The following is a 9077-nucleotide window of genomic DNA, read 5'->3' as shown; positions in this document are numbered from 1 at the left end:
ACCTTTTCGAGGCCAGCTGCCGGGAATGAATACAAAACTGTATTAGGGCACAGGCCTCCCTGTGCAGCGAGGCGGACAAATTGGATGGCTCAGATTTGCTATCTGGGGCAGCCAGCATGCTAAATGAACAGCCTCTTGGTGCTAGAGAGCAGGAATCCTATTTATCAGGTGTGCTACGTGGAGCTGAAAGGTGACACCTATGTCTGACCCTGGTTCAAGAGCTCGGAACATGAGGAATAAGCATCTGTGCCTTTATTTTCAAAAAGCCTTGGCTCCCTCAAAAAAAAACAACCACAAACCCAAGTCTTCATGATGCAGGGGTCACCAACTGAAGTGTGGATTTACTTGGGAGGCTAAAAGAGCTAAAAGAAAGAGCTATGAGCCACCCAGAAGAGAACCATCTGGGGAGACGTGAATGATCCCAGCCACGTAATACAGCCACACAGCCCCGGGCAGCCCTCCGCTCACAGCACCGCCGCGTATGGCATTGCACCTTCTCTGCAGTCACCTAAAGGCTGATCCGCTCCTCTGGGAAATTCGCAGTCCACAGTCCATATTCTTATCTGCCTAAAGAGGGTGTTAATCCATATATCGCTCTCTCTAAATAATACCTGAGTCTTAGATGTTGTGGGAGCAGGAGAAGGGGGAGCGGAGACAATCCTGTGGAAAACAGAGCATTGCAGAAAAGAGTTGGAGACCAATTGGCTGGAGAGCACCGCAAAAAAAACCATTGCACTGGCCTCTCCACCAGAGCACGCGCTTTTAAGATTATCATACGCCTTTACCAGACAAGTCTCCTTTCTTCAGCCAGAAATTTTTTCAGGCTAAATTTGATGACATTGGGCATCTGTTCCTTATTTATGAATGTCCAGCACCTCAGTAGTTCACGCTGACCTTCCAGATTAATCGGAAAACCTGATAATGTGCCCATACAGTGCATGAGCGGTATGCCCAAGTATACATCCCATGTAGTCACTGGCAGTAGTGCTGGGAGAGCGAGTCCAGTCTTTGATCTCTTCGGTGTTTCTTCTCACAGGAGATCAGTGGCTTTTTTTTTTTTCCTGCTGGATTAATTGGCAGAGTAAGAAAGGTTACCTGCCAAGCAAATCCAATTATTCAGCCCTTGCTGGTCTTGGATAAAGCTCCATGGTTGACAAAGGGTCACAGTTAGATAGAATTAAAATAAGCCATCAGGACAACAGATATTCTGGTTTTTCAATCTCTGCACCCGCCTAGGGCAGAGTATGTTTGGCTCACTTCGCTCGTAGTGCTGGAACACAGTGTGCCGGAATACCTCTTTGAAACGTTTTTGGAAAACCTAAGTGTTACTAAGATGGGCTAATACTTATCTTTGTAATTAGCCATCTGTTACAGATGCCTTTATTGAATCCGAGAGGGCCCAGAACCCTTGCATGTCCTCCTTGCTCCTAACTTTACTTGAGTTCACCATAGGGAGCTTCATGCAAAATCCATACAGAACAAAAAAAAAGTCCTTCTTTGAAAGAGCAGTTCTTCAAAGATAAATGTGGTTGCACCATAAATGGCAAATATTGTAATTCAAAGATAAATGTGGTTGCATCATAAATAGCATATATCGTAATAATTTGTCTTTTCTTGACTTCATCAACTCAAGCTATGGAGCACTTGAGGACAAAGTTTTACACTGGAAGGGTTATCAAGCATTGGAGCAGGCTGCCCAGAGAAGTGGTGGAATCACCATCCCTGGAGGTATTTAAAAGCCGGGCAGACGTGGTGCTGAGGGACATGGTTTAGTGATGGGTTTTGTCAGAGTTAGGCTGATGGTTGGACTCAATGATCTGAAAGGTCCTTTCCAACCCAGGCGATTCTATGGTTCTATGATTCTAAATCCAGTTTCGTTGAGAGTTGAGAGCAGCTTGCTCCTCACTGCCTGCTGCCAGCACCAAGGTGGCTCCGTCTGTTTCTTTTCACTTTATTCAGGCTCTCGTTGCTCTGCTCAGCTTCCGACGGTGTAATCGAACTGGCATCAGTGACCTGGCTTAGTGTCACGTACACGACATCAACTAGAATTGCAGAATCAGGAACTAAATCTTTCAGTATCAGTAGCCTCCATCCCAGGAGTGATAAGGAACACCAAAAATTAATGCTCCAAGACATGCAGTGTAATTAATTAGCCATCTTTCACCTTGTTTGTACTTAAAATGCTTTGTCTGCAGGTAGAGCTGCACTGACACACGCTGCAAATGTGGCATGGAAAGCAGCTATATAGGCAAATACGTCTTATTATAGATCTCTTAAGAGAAAGAAATGTGTTGGCAAATAGATTCTTTTGCCCGTATAATTGTATCTATACCTGAGCTTTTGTCAACACAGCTATTTTCTCACAGTCCACCTCAGTAAAGCTTTCCGCTGTATGAAAGGCCTGAGATTGGTTACCGAGCATTATCTTCTACATGGGTTTTTACAGTTTCCAGCTTCTCTCCTGAAAGAATCGCACTATAAGTAATACACAAGTATTTACTGGAATCAGGCAGACAAAATTCAGTCTGTCTGCAGTCTGAATAGTTTAAACCGTGCTCCGGGATTCTTTGATGGTTTGTTTGGGAAGAAAACAAAACCCCTCCCGCTGATGAGTTCTAATTCGCCTCCGTCTATGCTTGGTACAAAGAAACGGTGAAGTAATCATACATACTTCTGCCGTCTGCTCTGCAAATACACCGAGCTTTCATTTGGGAAAATGGCACCTTGCACAGCGATGCAAACAAAAGATTTGAGATTATATTCATTCATTCCGAGCCAAACACAATAGTCATTTCTTTTCTGAAGCGTTGAGAAACAAGAAAGCCTCTGTATTTAATGGAATACAAACACCTCTTGCTATGGAAATAAAGTGCAATTTTAATCTGAGTGTAGAATTTTCAGCTTCTGATAGGCAGTTTATTCCCACTTCAGACTTTGAGAGGTTGCGTGCAACTACCACTTTTCTGCATGTAAACATTTAGTGCATAAAACAATTAATTAAACCGCGTGTCGTATTCTAAAGGATGCATTTTCATTGCTTATATACACGCACATATCAGGATATTTTTACATAGATACATACACTGTAAAATATTTATGTGCTAAAAGCGCAATCATTACTGTAATACCACATGTGACTTCAGGATAAATGCAATAGTATCCCAGAGGTATGCTAAGTAGTTGTTTGCAGCAAATACGTTGAGAGTTACAGCAGTAATGTGCAGAAGCCATTATAATATCCTTCCTACAAAGGGAGGGACATACCAGGGCAGTGGTGAACTCTTCCAATCTCTTCCAATAATCAGTCTCCGTTGCTCGCCAGAACCGGATCTTCTAGAGGAAGATGCAAAATCTGCATGAAAAATGTGGAATTAGACGGCTACAGTTGAAATGCCTTTCTAATATTCATCAGGAAAGTATTTGGCTGGTGCTGTGAAACATGAGGGAGTCTTATCCCTTTCTAAAATTGGGATTAACAGCCCCTGGCCCCCAAAATCAGTCTAAATAATTCACCTCTGGATGTTCTCTTTATTCAAAATATCCTCATGTTTTAAACTTCTTGCTATGCTTTTGGTCCCTGTTACATTCCTGGCAATAAAAACCCAAACTCATTTAACATATACAAAAATTCCTTTTTTCCACCTTTTGGATTCACTGAATATTACCTACCACCACTTGAGAAATGCAGTCAATTAATACAGTCTTCATAGTAATAACTTGTGCAAAACCATCCAAACCTAATAGTAATTTTCAGCAATGTAAACCCGTGATTTACTCATGCCATGGAAAACTTGTTGTTTTATTTTATTACTGTAGGAACTGAGCGAGAACTAGCACTTGCCTCTTACGAATTTGTCGGAGAACAGAGCAAGAAAAGAGGAAAATATGAAACATGTTCCCTCTTGCACTGCTCCAAATGAGGGCGTTGGATGTGTTTGCAACAGAACTAGTTGCAGCCGATTGGCACCAAGCCCTGACAAGCTCCCTCTCTAATACCCCGTCCTTCTCTCAATACCAAAGCCTGATCGTCAGAACTCACTTGATGCATTCAAAATGTAAAAACATGTGAAACATCCTAGACGCTGAATATGTGAAAAGGGTCGTTATTCACAGACTCCTAATCAAAGCTTCATGTCGTGTCATTTGCTTGGTTTTACATGTTTCCTCCTCGCTTGGGTGAAAATGCCTGGTGCTGGTCACATCTAGCTCCGAGAAGCCAGGCAAGGAGCTGTGCTGCATTCGGAAATGCCCAGGCATAATGGGTTGTTTCGTTTTTTTGTTTTGTTTTGTTTTGTTTTTTCATTTGGAAAAGTCTGCACTGTTTGCTAGGTTGTAAATTATTGATTTCTTTGGTGATTTACTTTGCAGCAAATTGAAGCTATATGCAAGCTAAATACAGCCTCACTTAAGCTAATTATGATGGTGGGGACTATAAAGATTCAGAAATAGATAATTGTATTTGTTTGACATGTATACTACGAGCCAAAAATATACCCCTCTTCCACAACACATACTCACTATATAGAGCAAGTGTAACTTAAAACACATTTATTTCATTAACAGTTGCAACTTCTCAGCCTGTGAAATCTTTAAGATGCTATGAAGAATGACATGGAAATATCTTGGGCTCTCCCGGCTTGCCTGGAAGGACGCGCCACCCCCGCGTTGATGCTGGAGCCACAGAGGGTCTAAGCCAGTAAGTGGGGTTAGGGATGCTATGACTGCCCCATGGGGGTTTTTTTCACTCAAATTCAATTAGTACAATTAGTAGTGTTTGCTGTGCAAAACATTGACCGAATTAGCTTCCTTTTTCTGTACTTGTTGGGGCCACAAATGTTCCTAGAAAAAGTAGATTTTGAAGGTACGAGAGTCCAGGTGGAAAAACTGGAAGCCCGGCACCGAGCTGGTAATGGCACGGAGCATGGACTGCGCCTCGCCGGAGGCAGAGTTCAGTTCCTGGAGTCTCAGGGCTGCTCCCATGGCTTTCCCAGAGAGAAAGGAGCTCAACTTTCACTGTGGATTTTCTAGAGATGAAAACACGCCACTGCAGATTTCTCTCCGAGGTTCAAACAGGGAGTGATTGCATCTGGAGATGATCTGAACAGAAGCCCAAGTTCTGTCACAGATGCACAACAGATTTTTGACGTGTTGGCTACTGCTGAAGATATATGCTGGCTAACTTTTAAGCTAGCTAGGTGGGATACCTACAGCAGCATAAATATGAAAGTGCCTGGGTGGGCTTCCCAGTCCACAGCCTTCTGTACTTTGTCTGCGCTTTTCAATCTATGCTGCCGTGGGTATCTTACCTGGTGAGCTCCGAAGTCAGCATCAGCAGCCAACGTGCCAACACCTGTGCTGCAGAACAGCAGATATTCTGAAGGGGCATGGGGAAGGACCGGGGTTCCTGTTCGCGAGAGCCAGCACCAGGAGATACAGATACACAACGCCGTGTTCCCACACTCCAGACCGGCCCTACGGGTGAGCACAGGGAGACAGTGACCTCGAGATCCCAGAGCCTCCACACATGAACACCCATCGCTCTCAAAGTTTTCAGTCGGGCTCGCTCCTCTGAAACCGAGCACCTGAAAGCCCTGACTCTGATGTGAAAAAAGATCCTTTCCATCCCAAACCCTTGCCTCACCAAATCAGTATTCTGGTCAGCTCTACCACTAGAAAAAGCAGCCGCAGTATGCAGGGGAATGTATTTTGTTATCCCAGCTCCATGTGCTAGTGTTTCGCAAATGAAATTTTCTCTGACTTTCAGGCTATATGAAATCTTGAAATTAAAACGAAATGTAATTGTCAATGAATGGAAAGCACTACTTCTGGGCCAGCTCTATTTGTACATAGAAAATATCCTAGACTTCTCAAAGTGTCTTTCATGCCATGTCAAATTATTTTCCTTTATTTTTTTTCTTGAGATCTCCATAGCCAGCTGCTTAGGGGTTTGCAGTGCCCACATTCCCACTCATTATTTCATTTGACACTCAGATCCCTTGAGCAGCGCTGAAAAATTACTAAGCCTGAATATCTGTGCTAGACTTCCAAACAATAGCTACAACGGAGAAACTGGTCCTGGCACTAAAAACCAATGAATATGTAAGACAAATTGTATCTGGAGAGAGTAAACACATTAAAACAGGCTACCAGTAGCGTCTTTCAAAAGATATACAACGTAAGCCGCATACTCTTCAATAGCTCAAGGGGCTTATAGTCAATAAATTTAACAGGCTGCAACCAAAAAAGTCAAAGCTAAAGTACAGTAAGTAAATGGAAGCTAGAGTGCACTCTTCTTTTCAACCTTAGGACAGAGTTAATAGAGGGGAAATGACAAAATACATAAAAAGGAATACACGGGATTTGACAGAGTATGTTTTTTCTTTTAACTTCAAGGCAAACTACCGGACTATTTTGGTTTACGGATAAATCAAACAAAGAACTTTTATCAGTTTGCATAAAAGTCTCATTTTCAGCATTGGAAAGATTAAGCTTCAGAGCCTCATTCTGTGTGTGCGTGGGGGGATTACAAGGGAAGTAGTGTAAATAATGACCTTGTCAAAGAGAGATTAGCTTCAATGGTAATATGGTAAAATAGTTGTGTTTTCTGCACTTATGGATTACAATATCCATTGACAGTTTATGCAAACTAGTAAAACTCATGGATACTTGCGGTAATAGGGTAATGACAGTAGCAGTATCTGACAGCCTTATTGCTGCCTCTTGACATTATCCGTGGTATTCTGACGTTCGGGCTGGGGAGCCAGATCCTGATTTGTTTGCAGGGGCTCAGTGTTTATGTGACAAAAACTGTTTCTTTTAGGAATTCCCTTTCTTTTACAGTTAGGCGGCCACACTAAATGCAAATGTGTTGGACCAATCATGTCCTTTTGATTTTTCAAGACCTACCCCTGACTTCCCCCAGTAGACTAAGAGCACTAAGTCAACTAAGCGCTCTTAGGGTTGATTTTTCACTGACTTATCCCTCAAACTGATTATTTACACTTGTTTAAGCTGTCAGTAAAATTGAAGTAGCTGGACTGTTCCCACCAAGATTATCTTTCCTATCTCTTTCTCTTATTTTGCTGTTTCTAAAAAACTCTCGTGAGGAAGATGGGAACTATTCACGTGGGGCAATCAAGCCCCTGGTGTTGGATCTGACGGGCCTAGTCTCTGCTCTGACTAAACGGTGGCTCCTTGGATTGAAAAATCCTGCCCTGAGAAAGGCAGGGCAGAATATGGTGTGGAGGCTCTTGCAGCCCAAGTCAGAATCTAAACACAGCACGGGACAGGCAGAACCCCCCTCTCTGAGCCAGCGGCTCAGTGTTTCTGAACACGCTCTAGCTAGCTTACCGTTCCCAAGGAAAATGAAGATAAATCCACCAGAAATTACCAGCTACTTGTCTCTGCGCCTATAAAATGGTAAAACAACAACAACAAAAATTTCTGTTTACCCTGGCGATACCATTTTAAAGTTTGCTGATATATTGGTAGCTGTATATCGTGCAGGACAGTGAAGGAAGAGGCTCGCTTTGTTTACTTGCTATGTACGCAGAGTCATCTCTGTTGTAAAGTAGCTGGATAAAAGAGTAAAGACAATTTGATTCACGGGAGAAACATTCCCGTATGAGGGAGAGCACAGCACAAATTCATGTAGCTTGTCTAGGGCGGCCCCAGCTTACGCTGGTTGGGTTCTTCACGCAAAGCAAAGTGCAGTCTTGTGTCTAGCACTCATCCTGGCACAGAAACCAGAGCGTTACAGCAGCCTATAAAAATTACGTTGCACTAGCAAAATTGGTTAATGTTTAATTATGTTCAATGGAGAAAGATTTAAATGTCCTAGGTTCTGACTTCCTAAATCGCTTCTACTAAAGATGCAATATGTTAAGATTTTTTTTCTTGAACAATGTTATCTATCAAGTCTATTAAGCTGTGTGAAATAGGGCCTGGATTTCTGCTCTCGTTTCGTGACAATGGAAAGCGAGATAAGTAGATAGGAAAGAGAATTGTGCTGTGGATCTGGGTGGGGCTAATTTGAAAGTACAGCACAAAATTAGTTTTAGACAGGCCTTTGAAAGGAAGTCACCAAAATTGGTCATCAAGTCCTCAAAAAGGCTGTTAATCATAATTATGGGGAATTTGTAGTCTCGGTATGCCCTTTCTTAGGCTGTGTCTGTACAGCAGAGCGTGGCTGCGGTGCGATGGGGATGTGGCCAGCAATATGCACACCAGTCACACTGGGTGATGGCCGCAGTCTGTCTCCAGGAGCACAGAGCTCGGTTCAGGCTGCAAAATCCATTTGGAAAGCTGAAAAAACCACGGAGGTTAACCTGTGCTGAACTCGGTGCTGCGCCGGCTGGCTTAAAAACTAGGTTGAAGTTCTGTAATGGTGGAGGCACAAAAAAACTGAGCCTCAGCTTTGCCTGCGCTTGCCAGTAATTGGCAAAAAATAGGCTGTCTACCCTTGATGAAGGGAGAGGTGCTTGGACGCGCACAGGGTGCCACAGATGCACTCCTGATGTGGAAAAGCATTAGTAACCAGCCACCCAGGGAAGGTACCAGGCTCATCAGAAAGTTCAATGAAAATAGAAACCTTTCAACAGCCATAAAAACAATCCCTTTCATGCAGTTAAGCCGAGAAAACTTTCTTGCATGTAGGTAATGAAAAACATGCATCCGCTGTAATAAATGTGTATCTGCACATGGCTAGCAATTCACTTTTTCTCGTAATTACCTTTTTTCTCCCAGCTAGTTCTCTTGATTTTTTTAAAGTGGTCATCCCATGGAGAGTTTCATAAAGACAATCTCGAGAACAGAGAACGCACTGTCTTCTACAGGGAAGAGGAAACAAAAAGGTTTCTTGGAGCTCTATTCTCCATACCACATACCCAGGTGACTTCACCCACCATCTAACTGCACGGGCTGATCTTAGCAGGAAAAGGTAAATATATTCTCTATATCCACACACTCGGAGATTGATAGGAGGATGTTGTGCTTTCAGACTGCATAAAAAAAATCAAAAGATTAAATGCTTTTGCTTTAATTTTGTTTAAAAGGCTTTGAGGAAACACTTGCCTTTT

The 9077-nt window shown here is 42.8% G+C and overlaps 1 long non-coding RNA gene across 1 annotated transcript; it reads right to left on the bottom strand.

The window, feature by feature from the left end:
* Positions 1 to 2556: 2556 nt before the first annotated feature.
* Positions 2557 to 8830, bottom strand: LOC141745312 (uncharacterized). The gene is made up of 3 exons (XR_012587731.1): positions 8732 to 8830; positions 7351 to 7409; positions 2557 to 3352 (listed from the first exon to the last, which is right to left on the bottom strand). It is a non-coding gene; the product is annotated as an uncharacterized LOC141745312 (long non-coding RNA).
* Positions 8831 to 9077: the final 247 nt, after the last annotated feature.

This window comes from Larus michahellis, chromosome 6, assembly GCF_964199755.1.
Source record: "Larus michahellis chromosome 6, bLarMic1.1, whole genome shotgun sequence".
In the NCBI taxonomy this organism is placed as follows: domain Eukaryota; kingdom Metazoa; phylum Chordata; class Aves; order Charadriiformes; family Laridae; genus Larus; species Larus michahellis.
The sequence above is the reverse complement of the archived record's forward strand: the minus strand, read 5'-3'. Positions and strand labels throughout refer to the sequence as shown.